At 38.2% G+C, this 23,364-nt stretch overlaps 1 protein-coding gene across 4 annotated transcripts in view; it reads left to right on the top strand.

Annotated features, from left to right (window-relative positions):
* The window catches only part of MAP3K1 (mitogen-activated protein kinase kinase kinase 1), a 75,427-nt gene that overhangs the window by 8,263 nt on the left and 43,800 nt on the right, over window positions 1–23,364 (top strand). Inside the window, exon 1 of one of the 4 annotated variants that reach the window (XM_079145256.1) lies at window positions 2,503–3,522. The exons of the other annotated variants lie outside the window; for them this stretch is intronic. The gene's annotated coding sequence lies outside the window, so the exon portion shown is untranslated. Of the gene's footprint in view, window positions 1–2,502; window positions 3,523–23,364 lie in introns of those variants that run through there. 4 annotated transcript variants of the gene reach the window in all.

The following is a 23,364-nucleotide window of genomic DNA, read 5'->3' as shown; positions in this document are numbered from 1 at the left end:
TGGGAAATACCTGGACTTGAGACAAGCCTCAAGGACAGCCAAATATGGTATACAACAAGTAGCTATATGCATGATAATCTTATAAGTTAGAAGCATTTGCTGTACATGTATAATTCTCCTGTACTTTCTGGGGATTAAAGAATGGTTTTGTAAGAATAAATAATATACATAAAAATGTCATGCATTGACATAACTGTTCCTTTTTTCAGGTTCTCAGAATGTTACCTAAAGTTAAGATACCATTTTTAGGATACTTATCTTGAAAATTAATTAAATTAATACAGAATTGATTAATTTAATAAGTCAGCCTCAGATAAGTAGAAGTTAACATTTGCATTAAAGAAAAGATTTGCTAGACAACTACTATACAAGGTTTCAGGAGCTAAGAACCCATGTAACAGAAAACTTACTAGTGGTAACCAAACCCCGCAACCTCCCTTATCTAGAACACAGTTTAGCACTAAAGGGGCGGGGGGGGGGGGGGGGGGGGGGGGCAGTCTCTGAGCAGCCAGTGGTTCTGGAAGAAAATCTGTGATTTGAAGTCCTTTGATTTTACACTCAGAAGAGTTTCCAGGGCATTTGCTGGCGATGGACACTTATCTGAGATGTTGTCCTTGCAGTTTTGTTCGTTTGGTGCCCCTAACATTCAGCCTGTAACAGCAGGAAGGATGGCATGTGAGCACTGCGAGAGGCAGGCGGCTTCCCTGATGGCAGCAGGGCTGGCGGAACTCATGGGCAGAGGGGAGGGAGGCCGAAGAGGACTTTAAAACAGTGCATTCGGGGGCCACCTGGTGTTGGGACAGCTAGTTCCACCTGGATGGCCCCTAAAATTATGTATTACTAAATCATAGCACTCTCTATTCAACATTACTTTTTTGGACTTCAGTTTCCTAACTTATGGAATGAGTACAATTAAGACTATACATATATTTTTGTTTATCAAAGCTACTACAGCTCATTATTAAAAAGTCGTCTCAGTGAATAAAAGTTGAAAAGTTATAATTTCTATTAAGGAAAATGATCCTTGAAGTGGTAGACCACTAAATTATCTGTGAGTTGTAATTCTGCAGCCCTGATATACTGAATAAATGAGTCGTACTTTAGAATTACATAAAATTAGGTGCTGCTCATTAGAAATGTCTTGTGAATTGTCTGTATGGAAACCTTTTTACTTTATTTGTTGGCCTGTGTCATTTTATACCCTACAAGTTCTTTAAAATACTTAATAAGTATTAAGCCACACCAATATATTATGACCTTTTTCCTAGTTAGATTTCAAGGAGTAAGGTTCCACCTCTGTAGCATTGACCAAATTATGTAATTACTGGAAGGTTTTTCATCTAATGAGATAGTTTCACAAAAATGCTTAATGTCTGCAGGTTCTAAAATGATATTTGTGTCTTTAAACAGCATTTCATAGTTTCTTACTCTCCCCCCCCAAAAAAAAATATCTTAATTGACTATGTTATCAATTTCTTGGATTTCAGTTGGTGCTCTTAATTTATTTTTTATTGAACCTTATATTTGAAAAAATGGAACAGATTGATGTAAATATTAATATTCTTGAAAATATTTTTACAGTTTTAATCTAAATCTATTTTGAATTTTGGAAGTATATTTTATGCATTCTGAAGGTGCTCAGCATCTCCATACCATTATACTGCATTATAACAAAGTTATGATGTTATTTCTGGCAATTCAAGGTCCTGATATTTAGAATTTATAGAATTTAATTTCAATAACATCATTGAACAGTTCTTTTGAAAGGAATGGAACAATTTTTTTTGAAAAATTATGCCTTTATTATTTAATAAATAGAACCATACTATGCATGTTACTGTACAGTGTGCTTTTTTCTTAATAGTATACTGTTATCTTGCTAAACATAAAGATGTCAATTTAAGGACTACATAGTATTTCATCAACAATATCTCAATTAGCCAGTTTCCTCTTTTTAGACATTTACATTATTTGCTTTTAAGTTCTTATACTAAGCTTTAGTGACTTCCCTTATATATAATTTTTATACAGTTGGGCCTTTTGTTCTGGAAAATAAATATTCAGAAGTAGAATTCTGAGAGAAGGGTGGTGCATATTTAAAATTTTGATAATGTAACCAATTTGCCTTATAAAACATTGTGCTGGTTTACATTTACCTCATAGTACGTGAGAGTGCCCATTGCCCAGCATTCTTGCCAACATTCTATATTATTGGTCTTCTCTTTGCCAATCTGGTGAATGAAAGATGGCTTCTCACATTTTTTAGCTTTTAGTGTCACTGTGCATTTTGTATATATTTACAATTTCATGCTTCTTTTGGGTATTTCTTTTTAATGTATTTTTTAGTTGTAGATGGACACAATACCTTTATTTATTTTTATGTGGTGCTGAGATCGAATCCAGTGCCTCACACATGCTAGGCAAGTACTCTACCACTGAGCTACAACCCCAGCCCTCTTTCTTTTTCTCTCTTTTTTTTTTTTTTTTTTTTTTTGTCCTGAAATTTAACCCAGAGATGCTTTACCACTGAGACACATCTGCAGCCTTTTTACTTTTTGAGACAGAGCTTCATTTAGTTGCTAAGGCTGGCCTTAAACTTGTGGTCCTCCTGCCTCAGCCTCCCAAATCACTGGGATTACATGTATGCACTACTGTACCTGGCATTTATTTTCCTTCAGACACGGAAGAGAATTGATTTTTTTTCTTAATGATTTGTAAGCACTCTTGTATATTGTAATATTAGCCCTGACATTTGTTGTACCTGTTTTCTCCATTTTTGTGTTATGACTTTGATTTTAGTATTTGTCCATTAAGAAGTTCTAAGTATTTTTTCAAATTCCAGTTGTTTTTCTTTGATAAGTTCCGCCTTTACACACAAACGCCTTTCAGAGAGGCTGTGCTGTGTAGTAAGAAAGAGTACAAGCACCTGGGTGCTAGTTAGTTTCACTGCTGTCAAGCACTGTGAGCAGTTTCTTATACATGTATTAACTCATGACTATTAGCTATATAATTATTAGCTATTATTCCCTATTGAAAGATTTCTAATAGTATTTTTATGGGTGAAAATACTTTAATCTCATATCCATCTGAAGCTTAATGGTTGACTTAGGGCTGTAACTTTATTTTCTTAAATGATCACCTAGGTGTTTTTGAGTTAAAAAAAAATTCCCTGTATCATCTAGTAAAATTTTTATATACTTGGAAATTCCCAAACACATTTATTTCAGATCTTTTTCTTGCTCTAAGGGTCTACATTGCTAAATAACAAAATTTCAAGTTTTGTAGAAAAAGTAAAAGAAAGTCATTTATCAGAAAGGAAAGGATCTATTTTTGCTGATTCATCTTTATTAATATTTTGGTCCTAAAATGTCTTGCCTTCAGTGATAGAACCCTATATCCAGCTGTCACCTGGATAGTTCCTCCCAGGAGGGCCAGCTCTGCCAGTCACTGTGGCTGTCTGGATGCATACTGGACCGTCTTCCCAGCCTCTCCATCCTTGTACTCAGGGCTCCTTGTCTCTCGGTGGGTAAACACTGCCACCATCTCCCTGGTTGGTCTGCTGTTCGTTGACTCCCCACCCTCGCCTTGCACTCGGTCATCGTGCTGTTGCACTTCCCTCTAGCCTTGGAACGACCCACCTTTCTCCACGTCTGTGACCACTCACCCAGGGTCTGGGTAGTCAACCTTTTATTCATCCTCAGGATGAATTCGAGACTTCATAAGGTCACTTAGAAGCCCCTACGGAGCCCCTCCCCACCTCTCAGCACCCCCTTTCAGGTCAGCCTGTCCTGTCGTTCATATGTGCTCATATCTGTGTTCCCCCAGCTGGCCTTTCTTCCCTCAGTGTTCTGAATGCTCTTTCCATTTTCCAGCATACTCTTTTCTGCCTCCTCTGTGAGATATTTTTTATGTTTTTATTTCCTTTCCAATAAATTATTGGCATTTTACTAAAAATAAGGTGGTTATTGGTAGAAATTAGCCCTATGCTGTTAATTTTGCTGAACTCTACAGTTTCTCAATATCTGAGTTAGGTTTGTCACCTGTTAAACATTTACTTTTTCCTTTATCATCATAGATAGAGTCATGACTTTCTGAGCAATAGTGTTTTCAAAGAGGTGTTTATAAAGTACATATTATTATAAAATGAATCAAAATTTCTTATTAATTCGTGTTAAAATTTTAAAGGTGAAGTGTCAGGGGGAAATGTTGATGCTCAGCTAAGGCTGTCCTCTAGAATAATCCAAGGCCATCACAGGTCAGACAACAGATAAGCTCAAATGCTTGAAGCAGGGAGCTTTAGTAGGCATGGGCACGCCCACCACAAGATTTGTATCAGCTGCTGGACCTCTGTAGGCAAAGGTCCCAGCAAGCTGATGGAGTGTAGGTAAGCAAGCGCATCATGTGAGGCCCGTAGAATCCCCTTTGGTCTGGTCTTTGGGTGTTTCTAGAGAAATGAAAGGGCAAAGTAGTAAGCATGCCAGAGTGAAAGCCCACTGTCAGTGCTGCCACCAGTCCTGATGAGGGACGGATGCTCCAAGGAAACTGAGTGCTGTGAGAGGCTGGGGACCCAGTTGCGAGGAAGTCTCCATCCTGCTGTCACTTGGCCTGCAGGGGAGCTTACCTGATGGCAAGGGTGGCTCTGGCCTCAGTCGCTAGGCTTGGGGGAGATGCTGGGAAATGTGAGGTGGAGTGCCCAATCCTAAAGAATGCAGAGGACTGAAATAGGCAAAAGGGCTTACAGAGAGGTTTCATGGCTTACAGAGAGGTTTCATGGCTTGCAGGGTAGGCGAAAAGCCCATAGGCCTAGAAATCAGTGGTAGGACCATATTCAGGGTGGCAAGTATAGTTCAAGTAACTCCATCCAGGTGGAGACAAGACGTAAGCAGAGCCCACAGACCAAGCTGGGGACAAGATTCAGGGCTTTGACCAGGTAGAACCAGGCAGAGCTCTCTCATTATTGCTCTATTGTCCAATCCTTAGATCTCAGTGCCTAGAACAAAATAAAAAGCCTTTGTAGTTGGACAGGTGACCACAGTGCACTAGGAAGTGGGTCAAGAGGCCCAAAAGAGTTGCACCAGACCTAGAGCAGGATAGTCTGAAGCCTTACTTCTGGGAGCTGTGGCTCTTGCACCCCGGCTGTTCCTCAGGATTTCTGAGCTTTGCAGATCAGGAAGTAGTCTCAGCCATGATGAATTTCATCTACTCTTTTCCTGAATGTGGTTTTGGATCTGTGCATTTTCGTTGCATATAGTACTATGTAGTGATTCAGAATCCCATCCTGAGGAGTCTGACCTATTAGGTACTTACTGCCACTGGATTCTGGGAAAGTCACTTCATTTCTCTGAATATGAAATTCCTCATCTCTAAAATGGGGTTAGTGGTGGTGATTAGATGGTATAATGAAACATGATTCTTTTTCTAAGTTTTTTATTAATGTGTATTCATTGTGCATATTAATAGGATTCAGTATGTTCTTTTCACATATGCATGTAGTGAACCGTAACTTGACCCAGAAAGTATTTGGTTACTGTTAACTATGGGTGTACCACTGTTGCAAGTGACTGAAGACGCACTACACCTTTGACTGTACCAGAGAGGATAAGGGTGCTCAAGGTCACCTTGCTAGTCACTATCAGTGTGGCAATGACAGGTTGTATAGAGTGTGTATCATCTTTAGAGTAGTTAATTTTTCCCTATCATTTTGAAAGGATTTACTAGGAAAAAATGAAAAACTGAAACATTCAAAATTCTTTGATGGGGGTAAAGTATCTCCCCAGTAGTGGATAGATCAGGTTCCAGTCACTTTGTGACCTAAGGCAGGTCTCCCGGTTTTGTTTTCTCATCTCTGAAAATAAAGAGGTTGGCTCACATGATCTTAGTTCCCTTCAAGTTCTTGCAACTTTCCAAAAATTTAATTTGAAAATTATTTCTTATGACTAAATTTATCTGTAATTATTGAAAACAACATTTAGTTTTTTGAACTTATTAACTCTTGAGATTTTAAACTTGAGTACCAGTAACCTTGAAAAGAAATACAAATGAAAAGCAATGAAGGTTCAGAAAAAAAACAAGTATATTAAGTTAAAAGGCTTAAGAACCATGCTGAGAGAATATTATTTTGCAAAGTGGAGAAAATAAATTAGGGCAAAGTAGTAGCATGTTTGTGTCTAGCAAATGTTAATTACCTAGTGGGGGGCAGTTTTGAAAATCTAATTTTTGGTAAACTTACTGTTACAAGCTATATTTTTATCTCAGTTTAAATTATAGAAAGAAGGGACATTCATCAGGGATAATCTCTAACAAGCAAAGCAATCCTTTGGTTTCTTCCTGTTTTTTTTTTTTAATTAAAAATCATAAATTTACATAGGGCAATGTTGTTTGATTCATTCTGTTATTTTTTCCCTTCCCCCCACCCCTCCCACCCCTTTTCCCTCTATACAGTCCTTCCTTCCTCCATTCTTGCCCCCCTTCTTATCCCTAACCCTAAACCTAACTCTAACCCTAACGCTAACCCCTCCTACCCCCCATTATATGTCCTCATCCGCTTATCAGTGAGATCATTTGTCCTTTAATTTTTTGAGATTGGCTTATCTCACTTAACATGATATTCTCCAGTTTCATCCATTTGCCTGCAAATGCCATAATTTTATCATTCTTCATGGTGGAGTAATATTCCATTGTATATATATGCCATAGTTTCTTTATCCATTCATCAACTGAAGGGCATCTAAGTTGGTTCCACAATCTGGCTATGGTGAATTGAGCAGCTATGAATATTGATGTGGCTGTATCTCTGTAGTATGCTGATTTTAAGTCCTTTGGGTATAGGCCAAGGAGTGGGATAGCTGGATCAAATGGTGGTTCCATTCCAAGCTTTCTGAGGAATCTCCATACTGCTTTCCAGAGTGGCTGCACTAATTTGCAACCCCACCAGCAATGTATGAGTGTACCTTTTTCCCCACATCCTTGCCAACACCTATTGTTGCTTGTGTTCTTGTTAATCGCCATTCTAATTGGGGTGAGATGAAATCTTAAGGTAGTTTTGATTTGCATTTCTCTTATTACTAGAGATGTTGAACATTTTTTCATATATCTGTTGATTGCTTGTACATCTTCTGTGAAGTGTCTGTTCATTTCCTTAGCCCATTTGTTGATTGGATTATTTGTATTCTTGGTGTAGAGTTTTTTTGAGTTCTTTATAGATTCTGGAAATTAGCGCTCTATCTGAAGTATGAGTGGCAAAGATATTCTCCCACTCTGTAGGCTCTCTCTTCACATTACTGATAGTTTCCTTTGCTGAGAGAAAGCTTTTTAGTTTGAATCTATCCCAGTGGTTGATTCTAGCTTTTATTTCTTGTGCTATGGGAGTCCTGTTGAGGAAGTCTGATCCTAAGCCAACAAGGTGAAGATTTGGACCTACTTTTTCTTCTGTAAGATGCAGAGTCTCTGGTATGATTTCAAGGTCCTTGATCCATTGTGAGTTGAGTTTTGTGCAGGGTGAGAGATAGGGGTTTAATTTCATTCTGTTGCATATGGTTTTCCAGTTTTCCCAGCACCATTTGTTGAAGAGGCTATCTTTTCTCCATTGCATATTTTTGGCACCTTTGTCTTCCTCTGTTTAAAAAGGCCTGTTCATAAGTGTGTGTGTGTGTGTGTGTGTGTGTGTGTGTACTTTTTTTAGTTAAAACTTAAAAATGCATTATTCAGTGATACTTTGTTGCATTGTTCCTGATTGTGAAAATTCAGATTTAATTATATTTTAGGGACTCTTTTCATAAAATTTGAACAGAGTTGGCAGTTACTGGAAATTACACTTTATTTTTTGTGGTATTGAGGATTGAATCCAGGGGTGCTCTCCCACTGAGCTATACCCCCAGCCCTTTTTTAAAACTTTTGAGACAGGGTCTCACTAAATTACCCAAGCTGGCCTTGAACTTGCGATCCTCCTGTCTCAGGCTACTGAGTAGCTAAAATTACAGGCATGCACCACCAAATCCTACTTTAATTTTCTTCTTAATCTAATAATTTCGGTCTCAAATTCTAGAAAATTATGACTTTCAAGTAGATTTAGAATAAGACCCTTTGCCTGGTTTGATCATTGTAGTTGTACCAGCTTGAAGCATTTTCTCACAAATCATCTTGCCTAGTGCTCTTTTTCATACACAGAACTGAAGCTGCTCATAATTCTTTGCCGAATGCAGGGACATCAGCAGTAATTAGTTTTTGTCTTAGATTCCTGGTAGAGAAGATTACTTAACCCTTCCTACTTCTCTTACAACCCGTGGCAGCAGTTCCCTAGTTTTTAGTGTTGGGAACAGTTATTCAGCTATATTGGAGCACCTGCCTGTGTGCTACCAGCACATGAATTCCAGATGAGGCCGGGATAAGGAGTAGAGCGGTCTTTGAATGTTGGTTATGATTCTGTTACTGGTCCTGTTAATTGACCTTAGGTTTTTGTCACCAATGAATAAAGACTATCATCTACTCAGTGCAAACTGAAATTATCCTGCAGTTTTATAAGTGGATGGCAGAACATTCCCTCCTCTGCAAGAGGATTTGCTAGGAGAGTTTTAAATAGTGCCCAAGACACATGAGAACAAAGCCTTCCCTTTTTGGGCTCAGGTCCAGAAAGGCAGTTTGGGCATCAAAGAGAAAAGGTTATGCTCAAGAACTTGCTTTCTCTTCTCTTCTTCCTGGGCCAAGTTTTTTTGATAAGATATTAAACCATTAGTGTCTGAAGTCAACTTATCTCTGAATCCAGACGCTTGCTAAGAAATGTGTTGGGAATTACTTTGTGCAGTATAATCTGTATTCTTATTCAAGGGTCTCCAGAATACAGAATGTCAGAGATTTTAATTTCTAAAAACAAGTTAGTAGAAAATTATTATGTAAGTAGAGATTACGTTTGTCCACAGCTTGAGTTAAAATGAGGTTTTGTGGGTTTTTTTTTTTTTTTAACGCGTTCTGTTTCCTGTTTCTCTCCTTCTTTCAGCACATACAAACCACCTTGCCCCCCAACACACCATACATGCACAAGTCTTGCTAAAGTACTGCCTTTTTACTCCTTCCTGCCATGCTGTTCTGGTGAACTGCTCACACTGAATTCTTTGCTACAGTAAGGTTTTTGGAGTAAGAGTGCATCCAGTGTGTCTTGTGTTTCCTCAGTGCATTGTTAAAAATAAATCTTATTTTATCAATTTTTTTATGGAACACTGATGGGGTCTGCATTTGTAATCAGATGTTACCTACTTACTTTATGCTTGGAATTACCTATACTATACTTTTACTCCTAAGCAGACTTTCTGTTCTTATACTATTGGGTTACTTCTGTCCCAATTATTTCATTTTATATATATTTAGAGCACATGAGCTACATTTTTTATTGGCCAGAGAGTTTTAAAAAACAGTCACAAAAATTAGCCCAAAGACACAGATAATTTCAAGCTGTCACTTATTGATATTTTAATGTCTAATCTGGGTTTTTTTTTTTTTTTTTTTACATACTGTGGGAGATTGCATTAATTAAAAAGCATTGATCGCAGCACTTATATGGTTTGTAAAAAGTTTCTGATTAATGAATGTAATTTATTTAAAATGTTGATTTACTCTTTTCCCGAGGCTTGGACAGTCACATGTGTCAAATCTTTTAAAATACAGTGTGTTTTTTTTTTTTTCTTTAAATTATTACAGCATCTTGGAAATTTAGTTATTTTGGCATTGCACTTTGTCTTCCAGTTTTGTTCCCATAAAAATCATGTGTTTTTTTAAGATCAGATGTGTAAATTTGACTGTAATCACTGAGGACGCCTGACAGGCATCTCTGGTTCCTGCACTGTCACCTGATTCCCATCTGGGGCGGAAAGGGGGGCCAGTACTCTCTGTGCTCTTAGCTACTATGTTTTTCATGTTCTCTCCCACAGCCCAGTAACATTTTGGAGTCTTTTTAACTCTGGGAAGTGAAAGCATCATTAGGTGTCACCCTGGAGTCCTGGGCAACACAGGGATGGGCTACTGTAAGGTGCTGCAACTAAGACCAGGTGGACTCCCAGGTATGGATAATTCAGATGCCTCCAGTATTGTTCTTTCTGAATGAGGCTTGCTCAAAAAAATATTGAGCTGTTCTCCTTGCTGGAGCAGAGAAGCAGCCAACTCTTTTTAGGAGACCTGAGCAGAAACAAGATGGAGAACAGAAAGTAGGGAAGGGGTGGCTAGAATCACTCTAGAGCCAGTAAACTACAATACCCAGTGAGGGTCTCCCCCGGGAGGTAGACTCCGAGAACAAGAAGGACCATAAAAGATCTAGCTCTAATTTTTTTTACCCCGTGATTTTAAGCGTTTTCCTGTTGGTTCATTTTGTAATTCAGGTTTGATTCATACCAGCTGCCAGGTGGGCATTTAATTCACCATTTCAAAGATTGGTAGCATGTTAACATCTGCATTTAATAAATGACACTCAGAATCTCTGTTTCTTTTAGAACTTTAAATGTTTAAAAAAAAAAAAACTTTTGAACATTCTAATTTATTTCAGGGTATCTGCTATTTCTTGTGTAATACTAATGCAAAAATCAAAAACATGAATTCTGTGAGAATTTTTTGACCTCCTGTGGAGATCAGAGATGCTGTATTCTATGTGAAGGTGAGATGGTGTAGATAATATTTTGAAAACCAAAATTATTCTGATACTAAGCCCCAATTTCTTTTACTGTTTTTGTTTAAAACACCTAATCAAATTGCAATTCAAATTCAAGAGACTAGACATTTCTTTTGGACATATTTGATTTCCTCTTGCCCCTTTTAGCTGTTGGAAACAATAGTCAGATACCTTTAGTTGAAAGATACGTAACCTGCTGTCTTGTTGCTTAAACATTAGCATTGGCTGAAGCTTATGAGCTCTGACTCCATTACTATTTTACCACTTTTGCAGAATATTGAATAAAGTTACTCTGAACTTTTTTGAATTTGATGGTCCTCTTCTGTAAAATGGAAATAATGATACCTTTAGTAATTCAAAACTTGGGTATGGGAAATGAGATCATGGATGTCCAAGAATTCTTTCAGAGGGGTAAGAATAAATTCTTAGAATTTATGGTCACAGCATTTTAAAATCAAAAAGGACAACCTCCTGATTTAAGTAACGTAGATGGCATTAAAGAGTGTCAGTCCTCAAACTATACTTACAGAACTGTATAATAAAAACAGCATGGTATCGGCACCAAAACAGACATGTAGACCAGTGGTAGAGAATAGAAGACACAGAGACAAACCCACATAAATACAGGTATCTCACACTAGACAAAGGTGTCAAAAACATTCGCTGAAGAGAAGATAGCTTATTCAACAAATGGTGCTGGGAAAAATGGAAAGCCACATGTAACAAAATGAAATTAAACCCTTATCTCTCACCCTGGATGAAACTCCACTCATTGTGGATCAAAGACTTAGGCACTAGAACAGAGACCTGTGACTACTAGAAGAAAAAGTAGGCTCAAATCTTCACCATGTCAGCCTAGGATCTGACTTCCTTAACAAGACCCTAAAGCACAAGAAGTTAAATCAAGAATCAATAAATGGGCTGGACTCAAATTACAAAGCTTCTTCTCAGCAAAAGAAACAATAATGTGAAGAAGAGCCCACAGATTGGGAGAAATTCTTTACCACATGCACCTCAGATAAAACATTCATCTCTAGGATATATAAGGAACTCAAAAAACTTAACACCAAAAGAACAAATAGCCCAATCAATAAATAGGCTAAGGAATTGAACAAACACTTAACAGAAGAAGATATACAATTGGTTAACAAATACATGAAGAAATGTTCAACCTCTCTAGCAATTAGATGCAAACCAAAACTAAGATTTCATCTCACTCCAATCAGAATGGCAATTATCAAGAACAAAAGCAACAATAAACGTTGGCAAGGATGTGGGGGAAAAGTTACACTCATACATTGCTGATGGAAATGCAGATTGGTACAGCCATTATGGAAAGCAGTATGGAGAGCCTTCCGCAAACTTGGAATGGAATCACCATTTGACCCAGTTATCCCACTCCTTGGTTTATACCCAGAGGACTTCAAATCAACATACTACAGTGATACAGCTGCATCAGGGTTTATAGCAGCTCAATTCACAATAGCGAAACTATGGAACCAACCTAGATGCCCTTAACAGCTGAATGGATAAAGAAAATGTTTTATATACACACACACACACACACACACACACACACACACACACACACATATATTATGAAATATATATATATAATGGAATATTACTCAGCTTTAAAGAAGAAGGAAATGGAAATTCTGGCATTTTCTGGTAAATGGGTGGAGTTAGAGGATATCATTCCAAGTGAAATAAGCCAAACCCAAAACACCAAAGGCCTAATGCTTTCTCTGATATTTGGAAGCTAATTCACAATAAGGGTGAAGGGGGATAGGGAAGAATAGTGTTAATTTATATTAGGTAGAGGGGAGTGAAGGGAGGGGGAGGGGAGTGAAGAGAGGGAAAGGGGTATGGGGTAAGGAATGATAGTAGAGTGAAACAGATATTACCTCATGTACATGTATGACTGCATGACCAATGTGATCCTGCAATATGTATAATCAGAAAAAAATGAGATATTACACTCTATGCTCTATCAAAATGTGTAAATGCATTCTGCTATCATGTACAACTAATTAGAACAAATAAAATGTAAATTTTTTTTAAAAAAAGAGTGTCAGCTATTGTCAGGGGGCTTCCTACTTCAGTGTAGAGGTGGGGCTGAGGCTGACCATGTCTAGTACATCCTAGTTCTTCCTCCTCCTCCTGCTGTGCTTGTCTTACTTGAAATAATAGAGTTAACTTTCTCTGTGCCTGGTACACTGAATGCATTTTATGGATGGTCTCATTTAAACTTTAAACTATCTTTGTGAAGTATATGTAATTTTTATTCCCAATTTACAGGTCAGAAGGCGGAGATATGATACAACTTGGCAAGGCACTGAAACAGCCAGTGCTTGGTGAAGCCTGTGTGTGAACTCCTGCAGTTAGACTCCTGTTCTGCACTCTAGACCTTTAGGAACATTTTTTACGCATTATTTTACTTTTACTTTTTTTTCCTTCTTGGTTCTGGGGCTTGAACTCAGAAGCACTCTCTATTAGTGAGCTATATCCCCACCCCTTTATATTTTTTTTATTTTGAGACAGAGTCCCACTAAGATGCCTGGATTGGCCTTGAACTTGTTATCTTCCTACCTCAGGTTCCTGAGTAGCTGGGATTACAGGCATGTGCCACCAGATCTAGCTCTTTTTTCTTTTTTTAAATTATGAGATAAGTTTGAGTTGCATTAGAACACGTTTCATTATATTGTCTTGAAAATTATTAATTTCCTTGACTTAACTTTTATCCATTCTTCCTCATACAGTATATGGCAAAATCAAAACCATATCTAGTGATGACTTTTTAAATTATCTGTTTATGTCTTCCAAAAACAGGAAGCATCAGCAAAACATTTTAACATTTTGTTGTTATGTAAAATTCTTTAAAAATAAGGCAAGTTGTAAACACAAATAAATTTAGACTTCAGTGTGTTTACTGTGCCAAGCTGAAGGCCAGGATCCCAGACTACAAATATGATAAAATTTCCTCAACCACATATTTTTGCCAGCTGAATGGGAGAAGAGTATGCACATGCATTAAAAGAGTAACTGCTAACATTTGTGGAATACTTTACCCTTTAGCAAGTGCTTACCCAAACTTCAACTCACTTAGCATTCTTCCTGTTTTGTGGTTGTTGGGAATAGTTCAGAAGGTTAGGTGGTAAGGGAGAGAGTGACAACTGCTGACCCGTTGCTATATGCCACACGTGGTTCCTCCCCTACCTCCTCTCAGCTGCCACCTGAGTGTCCTGTTTACGCTCTCTGGAAGCTTCCTTTGGTTCCTTCGGCATTTTGAAATTTGTTTCTTTCCATTTAGCTGTAGCTAGTAGAGATCTTTATTAAAGTGTTGTAGGGACCAGGGAGACTAGCTGATGTTCATTTCCAGTGATTTTAAATTTAAGTTCCTTTCTGACTTCAACAGCACTGAAGTGGTATTTTTTTTTTAATATATTTTTTTAGATGTTGATAGACCTTTATTTTATTCATTTACTTATACTTAGTGCTGAGAATCGAACCCAGTGCCTCACACGTGCTAGCCAAGCATTGTACCACTGAGCCACAACCTCAGCCCTGAAGTGGTATTTTAATTATTGGTATAGACTGTTTACTAATTTGAGTAGAGAAAGTAGTATCTAAGAACATCATCCACTATAAAGCTATGCCTAAATGGACTTACATTCATTTTTTTCTCATATTGAGGTTTGTTCTCTACTTGTGAAATAAGGAATGCCTGCTTTTCAAGCGTGAGACATCTATTTTGTGTTCAGCAGGCATCTTTGATAATTAAAAGAGCTTAGTGGCTCTGGGAGAATTCAGTAATCTGCCTTCCGAACACACAAAGGAGATTATCTTTGAGTTTAAGTATAAAAAGGGCACTCAGGTAAAACTGAAGTATCCTTCAAGGCAAGATAAATATCTTTGCCCTGAACTGTGTCTCTGACATTGCATCATTTTATTTTCTTCAATAATAATAATAATGTGTTCACAATCCCATAAATCTTATAAATGAACTGCTTATAGAAACTCACACTATCACTTCAATTCAATATGTATTGATTGACATGTTTTTCTGTATTATGTTACTGTGCTGGGAACTGAGTTGTCCCCAGGTAACAGCTGGAGTTGGGTGGGGGTCACATGAGAGTTTAATTCCTGTGATCTCAAACTAGTTACTGATTACTTACAGCTAGTTTAATAAGAAACCCTTGGGGAAAACTCAGATGTAGTATAGGCTCTCCCTGGATTGGATAGTATGCTTATGTTTGCTGGATATGAAGATAATCTTGATGAATGAAAGTAATTAAAGAAAAATGCGCTTAATTTTATATCTTATCACATCAGTATTAGTTCCACCTTCAGGATTGTTTCATGGCCTCTAATGCATTTCTCTCTAATGAACCTTTGCCCAGTTGAACTGTGGATTGCCCAGAGTCTGGCACAAGTGCTGAGGGCTGAGAAGTATATGGATAGTTCCTGTTGGCAGTCATAATTCCATGATAGGTTGGCCCAGACTTGTTCCATACCATTGAAAGGGCAGCAGGGAAATGTTAGCTCAGGTTCCCCCCAAGTGCCACTATTTCCTGGAAGAGAAAGGAGAAGATTCCACAGAGAGGCGTGAGACATTGCCAAGCAGGAAACACAGGCAAGGCAGACAAGAGTACTTTCCTGAGGAGCAAACCCTCAGCAGTAGCAGTGCCACTGGATGAGGGCTACAAAGGGTGTTGTGACCCTCTCCAGAGAGTTGAGTGGAGTGATGAGAGTGGGCGGGATGAAAGGTAGGTGCAGAAGCACAGGCTCCTTTGGAAAAACCTGGAAGAAGAGGAAGAGAAAGGTGGAAGCCCAAGGTTTGCAAAGACAAAGCATTTGAAGGGTTGTTTGGTTGTTACAGGAAAAGCTAAAGAGATGGAGCAAGGAGAACAGGAAGTTTTATGTGTTGTTAAAGTAGTCAGTGTTCTTTTCTGAAGCAGACATTTCTCGAGAGGGAGGATCAGAGGGGGCATTGCTTGATGGTTAGTAGGAAGCCAGTCTGTGATGAAAAGTTTGCCATGGTTATGAGACCTGAAGTACTCACAGAGAAGTTTTCTCATTGTTTAAATTAATTATTGTAGTTTATGGTGTAACAAAACATTCACTCAGTGAATTTATTAAGATTTGGCTGTGCGCCAGGCACTAGGAATACAGTAGTGATGAAATGCAAAAATCCTGCTCTCATAGAGATTGTGTTCTAACAAAAAATGGTTTATAAGTATGCCCAGAGCCCATTTGCATGGTTTCTGTTCACATAATTTTTTCCCTGTTCTGCGGACTTGGCTTGGATATTTGAAGCAAATCCTTCTCTTAAAATGACCAACCCTAACCCAGTTTATTCAAAGTCACTTTTTTGTCCAAGCCCTTGGGGTGGCTCTTATGTTTCTCTGCTCTCTTCCTAAATGTCCTTTCAATTTCCTTATACAGATACTGTCCCTCTCCACATTTTAACTTGGTCAGCTCAGACTTTTGTGTTAAAGCATAGGTGTGGCAACATACCTGGGGATGGGGTTGATCCAAGAGTATTTCTTTGGCAATAATAATACCAGAGTTTTAAAATAATTGCTTTTTAGAAAAATAATTTAGGATCTATTTAGAAATACCCCTATAGATAACTACTTATTCTTTTGCATACTGATAGGCTTTCTTGGATGGATAGCAATAGAGACATGGCTAATACTTTGGCATTTGTGCAGTTTATCTTATAATGCTTACTTGGAACAATGAGCAAAATTGATTCAGGTCTCATGGTTTATCTTAATTTATTTGCATTTTTTAACATAAAACCTTCCCTGTGTACCCCTTTTGCAAATCTTGGAGTGAAAAGCGGCACTCAAAAGATAGAAGTTATATCTTTCATGCTTATATTGTGGTTTCAAATGTATCCTGCCAGCTGTGTCCTCCAAAATAGGAGAATCCAGGTTTGAGGAATCTGAATTCTGGATTCTGACACTGTCTTTTTCCTGGACACATTAGGTCACTGGCCCTCAGAGCTAGTTCCCTTTTTTTCTCCCAGGTTGCTTCCCTAGTGGGATGCAATCTCATGGCTTCTGCCTCTCCCTTTCCAGGCAAAGTCTTTGGGGGTTTTCTTCAAGACTTTGTATTCCCACTTAACCACAGGAAAATCAACAGTCATTAACAAAATTACAGACATGGGTAAGTTCCAAAGCTATGGGAAAGTTTTCTCACTGAAATATAAATGATCTAGACTCATGGTTCTTGCTTCTTTTACTAACCATGTCTTAGTGTTTTCCTGGGAATAGACTCTGTCATTTTCCTTAAGATTCTTCTGTTTTCTTATTGGGCCCTCTGGATTAATGGTGCATGCTTGGCTTACACAGAAGCCTCAGTGAAACTTGTTTACATCTTAAAGGCCTTTCTGGTTTGAGGGTTTCTGTTGGAAGTGCATGGCTTCCTTACAGCCTGCCATGAACAAATACCCGGTATATGAAAGTCAGTTCTGCTGAAGTGAAAGATGAGTAAGACAAACCTTACCCTCAAGTAAAAACATAGCCCAAGAGGAAAGATCATTCCACCATTTATTCAGCACCTGTTATTGATACCTCCCTTGTGCCCAGCTTTCTGCCAGGGCAAGGTATATGAGGTTGAGACCTCTTTCCATCCTCGAGGTTGCACAGTCAAGTTCTAGAGACCAGGTGGGTAAGAGGGTGCTGTCTGCTGAGTGAGGACAGAGGAAGAGTCCCTTGCACTATGTTAGGGGGCTGTGGCACGTGAAGGAGGCTGAAGGCAGCATCTGGGACAGGTTCTCCCAAGGAAAGACTGACCCTTGAACTTGAGTAATGAGGTGGGACCTATGGGCTTTTAAGACCTAGGGTAGTGCCCAAGGAAAATCAGGCAATTTCAGAGTTGTACCTTTTGCTTCATTGTGTGCTAGGTAAACTCATGTTTTATTAACTGTCAGCTTTGTTTTCATGTTTCATTTTTAGAGTTTTAAGGTTTGTAACTTTGATTCATTACCAACCAGAATGGTAGTGAATTGAATCAGCTGTTGTCAGTAAAAGGAATATTCATGTACATGCTTAATAAAAAACAAGTTGCTGTCATGTTTTGAAGAGGAGTAATATAAGTTCTGTATTACGAGTATAATTCTTTGTCCCATTTCCATTCATACTATTCTTTTATATCTGAAATTATTAAAAGTAGAAAATGGTTATGATGACAGTCTTTTTGAGGCATATACCAGATGTTATAAGTCAAAACCTGCCATTGTAAAGTAGATGCAATTTGGTTCTGCTAAATTGTTGCTTTTACTATAGTGAAAAGAAATCAGCATATTTATGAGCAACTCCAGGGGCCTACTGCAAGCTGGGAGACATTATTTGGGAAGACAGTGATTCAGGCTATATTCAGGACAGGATGTAGGAGTTAATGTGCCTTCTCTTTCAAGTGAACAGTGGGGCAGACATCTTTGCTATTAGTAGTTGCCTAACAGACATTTCTAAGGAAAGAGTGCCACCTACTGAATAGTTTTTTCTTCTCTCCTTTTTGATTCCTAGAATCTTCTGTTTCACTCTGAATTCTTAGTTTCTCTGTGTACTATAATTAACTCCAATAGGTGGCTTGTCCCAACAGTGAGACCATCTTCTAGTGAATTAAATAGGGTGACTAGGACTCTCGGAGGGAGTTTATGCCTCCAAAAACAGGTGTAGAAATAAAACCTAAGTGTAAGCATGATTCAGAACTTGGCAGGTCTCAAAATCTTCCCATACTTTAATGTACTCCCTGGCTCAAACATTTTTTTTGTTTGTTTTATCTTAAGCTGGCCATATGAACATAGTAAATGGGAGTAGGTGAGCAAATGACTGGGAGGAAATGAACTAGTCCTCCCAGTACTTGAAGTACTTGAAGAGGATTGAGGAACATATGACATTGGACAAGATCTACTGGGGAGACCTGTTTCCTGAGGGATAATATTAGTACAGATATCGTTTGATGAAATTGCAAATCCAAAGACTGACTTCAGAATGATCTATATGGTGCTTTTTAGGAAGTTCTTAATAATAATATATTATCAGTGATAAGTTGAGAACACAAACACTAGCAAACACATCAGCATCAGAATTAAAGTGTATTATTTTAGAATTTTACATTGCCATGGTTTGTAGTATATTGGCACATTTTTGGTAGTGGTTTAATTTGCAAGGCATCAATCATCTCCTGCTTATGTTTACTTGACTTTTGAACTATAGAAACATAAAGGGATTTTTCAAGGAAGATATCCTATATGCTAAATTGATTTATACTTGCTGATATATTCAGATTATTATTCATGGGCTGTATTCTGCAGCCTGATTTTAAGAAGATTATAGTATTAGAATTCATTCCACATAAAATGTTTTTAAGACAAATATAACAAGCTTAAGTCCTGAATGCTAGGTGTTATTAACCAAAGGTTAGTCACCATTTTTCCTCAGTTCCCTCAGTTTAAAAGACAACTTGCAGTGACATTTACTCATGTTAATTAAGTAATGAATGTCAACTGACTGAATAGAAAATGTTCTCTGCTTTATAGGTTTAAATAATACAGAAGCAAAAATATTTTGCAATAATTGTTTTTGAATTTGCATTCAAAATGCTAGTATTACTATTATTAACATTGTATCCCAACTTTTCTCCTTTAAAAAAAAAGCAAACCATAATTTCTGTGACTTGACACAGATTAAGCATTTCTTACTGTTATTATACAGCTCATGAGAAAAGTAGGATACAGTAAGCCCTGTCCCCAGGAGTTTAGCTTCAGACATCAGCACAACTGAACTGAGGCTTGGTCAGACAGTAGACATGCTTCCTTTCTCATTTCAGGCCACTACTATATATCTTCTGACTCATAGCACTTAAATATGGAAAATGATTATATTATCCTTTAAGAAAAATAAATTTGTGACATGTTGTTTTGTTTGCAGTACTGGGGATTGAACCCAGGGGAGTTCTACCACTGAGCTACATCTCCAACCTTTTTATTTTGATCTTTAGACAGGGTCTCACTAAGTTACTGAGGCTGGTCACAAACTTGCCATCCTCCCCTGCAACCTTCTGAGTTGCTAGGATTACAGACGTGTGCCAGCGAGCCCAGCTGTAACATGTTTTAAAAAAAAAGAAGACTAGAATAGTGAATACTTTTAGTGTGAAACCTTAAAATCCTACTTTCTTAAATGTTCCCTTTAGTTGTTGGGTCTTTCTGAGAGAGCTTTGATAGTCTTTTATATAAGTATTTCTCATCCCTTATAGTAATTAAATTTGGATTGCTTTCATAGTAGTGAATATTGGTACTAAATCTAAAAGTTTATAGCAATATTTCTTAGCCTGAGTTATCATAAAGGGTCTGTAGATCCACATAGCTACCATGCAGATGGTAGCAATAATGTGAAGAAAGCATTCTCACACTTGAAAACATTGGGAGCCACTGGAGTAAGTGGCAAAGATTGTTTTACACAAATAAAATGAGGTACTGTCCAGATTTAACAGTTAAGGGGAGTTTGTGGTTCCTGTTAAGCTTTGTATTTTATGCTCTATCTTTATAGCAGAAATACAGCATCTGTATAGTGGTGGTAAAGTGTGAATCGTAATGTTTGCACTGAGCAGCCCCTGTTCCCTCTCTCAGGGGCCCAGAAGCAGCCTGTACAACAATCTTCACATTCCATACATCTCTAGTTGAAAGTTACTTTCCAAAAAAAATAGTTGTTTTGCTACTTTGATCTGTTTTTCAAATAACAAATAGCATTAAAAAAAATGAAGTAGCACAGTATAGGGTGCAGAGGCTAGGACCTTGAAGCTGGAGAGACTGGTTTTGAAACCCAGGACTCCCCCTTACTGTGCCTATTTAATTAAACCATTTAAACTTTCTACAAGAGTTTATCCGTGCAGTGAAGATGAAGTGTCACCTTGTAAACCTTGGTGAGACCTAGAACCTCTGTAGGACTGTACCTAGCATAGTACCTAGAACAGGAAGTACTCCACAAAAGATAGCTTAGCCTTAGTGGGGGTTATCATTACGTTCGTGGTGTCCTTTCCATTTACTTGGCACTGCTGTAAGTCTTTGTCCAGATTCATTCATTTTAAAACTTGGGTGAGAACTGTATCCAAAGGGTTTAGAACAGGTTGTAGCCCCTTGTGAATGAGTCATAAGGTATTAGCTATTATTATTGGCCCCATTTTACAGAGGAAATTAATGGGAGCAAATATGAAAGTTAACTTCCTTCTAAGTACTTTTGCACATAAACTCATTTACTTATAATAGTCACTTTGTATGGTAGGTACTGTTATCCTCACTTCACAGTTGGGAAATGGAGGCACAGAGAAGTCAAATAACTTAGACCTAAATCACACCTAAGCTCATAAATATCAGACCTTGGACTTAAACTCAGGCAGTCTAGCTCCAGAGCTCATGTGCCTGATCACTGGGCCACTCTTCTTGGTTATGTATGTGGTATGACTTACTACCTTTTCTGCCCTGTCCTAGGAACGTACCTTTCAAAAGATACATAACTTCTGTTGACTAAGAAACTCTTTTGGTTTCCTTGTGTATGCAACCTAAATTTCCTAGTGGACTCTATCCTGAAAATGGGTGTCACTTTGATGGAAGCTACCCAGATTTTACTAGCTTTGGGTGGTTGTTGCCCTATCAGCACCTTTAGCAATCTCCCCATTCCTCCCAGTAGCCCACCACACACATACAAACTGCTTCCTAAAGTCCCTAGTGTTGGGTCTTACTGTGCTGGTGAAGAGCAGTGTTCAGTTGCCTGTCTCCTTCTCTTGGACAGCCCTGCTTCCTCACCCATAGCCATCACTCCTTCCAGTTGTGCAGGTCTTGCTGCCTCTGCCAGGTACCGATGCTGATTTTGTTCAAACCAGTCACTGCCAGTGACTCCATCATCAGTGCTGGGCCAGAGCTCTGGGGTCTTGGGGTCTTTTGCAATGAAATGAGAACCATTCTCCACCCCCTTTTAAAATTTCATGTTCTAGGGTTTTCTTGTAGCCATATAGAGATTTTTACAGAAAATGGTTCATCAAGTGTTTTTGCTTTTTGGGTTTTTTGTTTGTTTGTTTTAGTTGTTGATGGACATTTATTTATTTATTTATATGTGATGCTGAGAATCAAACTCAGTGCCTCACACATGCTAGGCAAGCGCTCTACCACTGAGCCACAAATCTTCATCAAGTTTTTTTTGTTGTTGTTGTTTTTGTTTTTTCCTCACAGCTTCTTTGTCTTCACCCTAGACCTGAGTCCTTGGCAGAGAGTGAGTAGACTGGATCAGGGGTAAATCTTCGTAACAAATTCTGGCCTCTGCCAGTGGTCAAATTGGGCCAAATTCCAATGTCTGGCACCTACTTCCCTTAGGTGACTACTTGTCTTGCTGACTGACTGTCAAATAATCTTTTCTCCTGATATTTTGCAGTTTTGAGCCTCAATTGCAATGATGGCATACTGAATTTTGTAATAGCTTAAGAAGTCTTACATTAAGATAACTGGTGTTAGTTTCTTTGAGTTTTTCTTCTTAGAACTACTGACTTTTTGGAGTCAGAGAGTATGTAGAAAAGATCTACTACAGATTTGTTTGCAGTGTGTTCCGAGGAACACTTCTAAACCAAAGGTACCCTGCTAAAAAAAGACTTCCATACCACACAAGTGTGACTCATGATGCACATGGGTCTTTATTAGAGACTCTGAAATGTCCCACAATAAATAAACCCAGCTAACTTCATTTTAGCTCATGTTTTCTAATATGCAGATTTGTAAGAGATTTCATAGTATAGAACATGATATTTACCAAAGTTGTCTTTTGCCTAGAATATCTTCTTTTAGCCAGCACCAGTACCATGCCTGCCAGTCCTGTTCTTTACACACATTCAGGACTTACCTGCCCGTGGATCTTTCCAGACCTACCCTAGATAAAATTAACAATGGTGTATTCCTATCATGGCTCTCTGTGGTATTTTAAATACCACAGCAATCATGGATTATCTTTTCTTACTTCTGTTAGACTGTGTCTGGAGGACTAGGGGCCCTGTCTTACTTTTCTTTTTGTTTATTTTCAACAAGGCTTATAAATGGTTGGTGTGCCCGCATTCAATGGATGGAGTAGTTTACAAGCATTAAAAGCATAGAGAGGAAAGACTGCATATGTCAGGAAGTTATTCTTTCTCATTCTGAGCAACCCAGCTAACATACCTTTCCACCAGCCAGAAGGAAGTAGTATAGTACTGTTTCACAGAGTTTTGAAAGAGATCATTCTAGCAAAAGCTGTAAGAGAACATTATGTTCTAATTCAGTGATATTCCCTCTTTTCCATTAATTATTATTTTGATAACATTCAAACCAAGTACAGGGTTTTATTAACATAGAAAGTACTCATAGTGTTACATATTTAACTTTAAACCACTTTGCTTAAGAGCTGGGAGAGAAGTGTGTGCAGTAACAGATGGCTTTCCCCCATTACTAGCCTTTTATTTGACCTCTTGGAAGAATGTTTAAACTAGACTCCACATTTCTTCAAAGATAATCGATACAGTAAAAAAGTAGTCACACACATTTGGAGAAGATTCTAAAGAAAAACGTAATACCAGAGCCTCTACATAAGACTGGCTTGGCATCTTTTCCACCTAAGCCAAAACGCTGGAAGAGCAGCCATCTTTTCTGACAGCTGCCTGCACCGCGCCACAAGCGCTGT

The sequence above is a fragment of the Sciurus vulgaris genome (assembly GCF_902686455.1).
Source record: "Sciurus vulgaris genome assembly, chromosome: 6".
Taxonomy (NCBI): Eukaryota; Metazoa; Chordata; class Mammalia; order Rodentia; family Sciuridae; genus Sciurus; species Sciurus vulgaris.
Note: the sequence above shows the minus strand (reverse complement) of the source record. Positions and strands in the feature narration are given on the sequence as shown.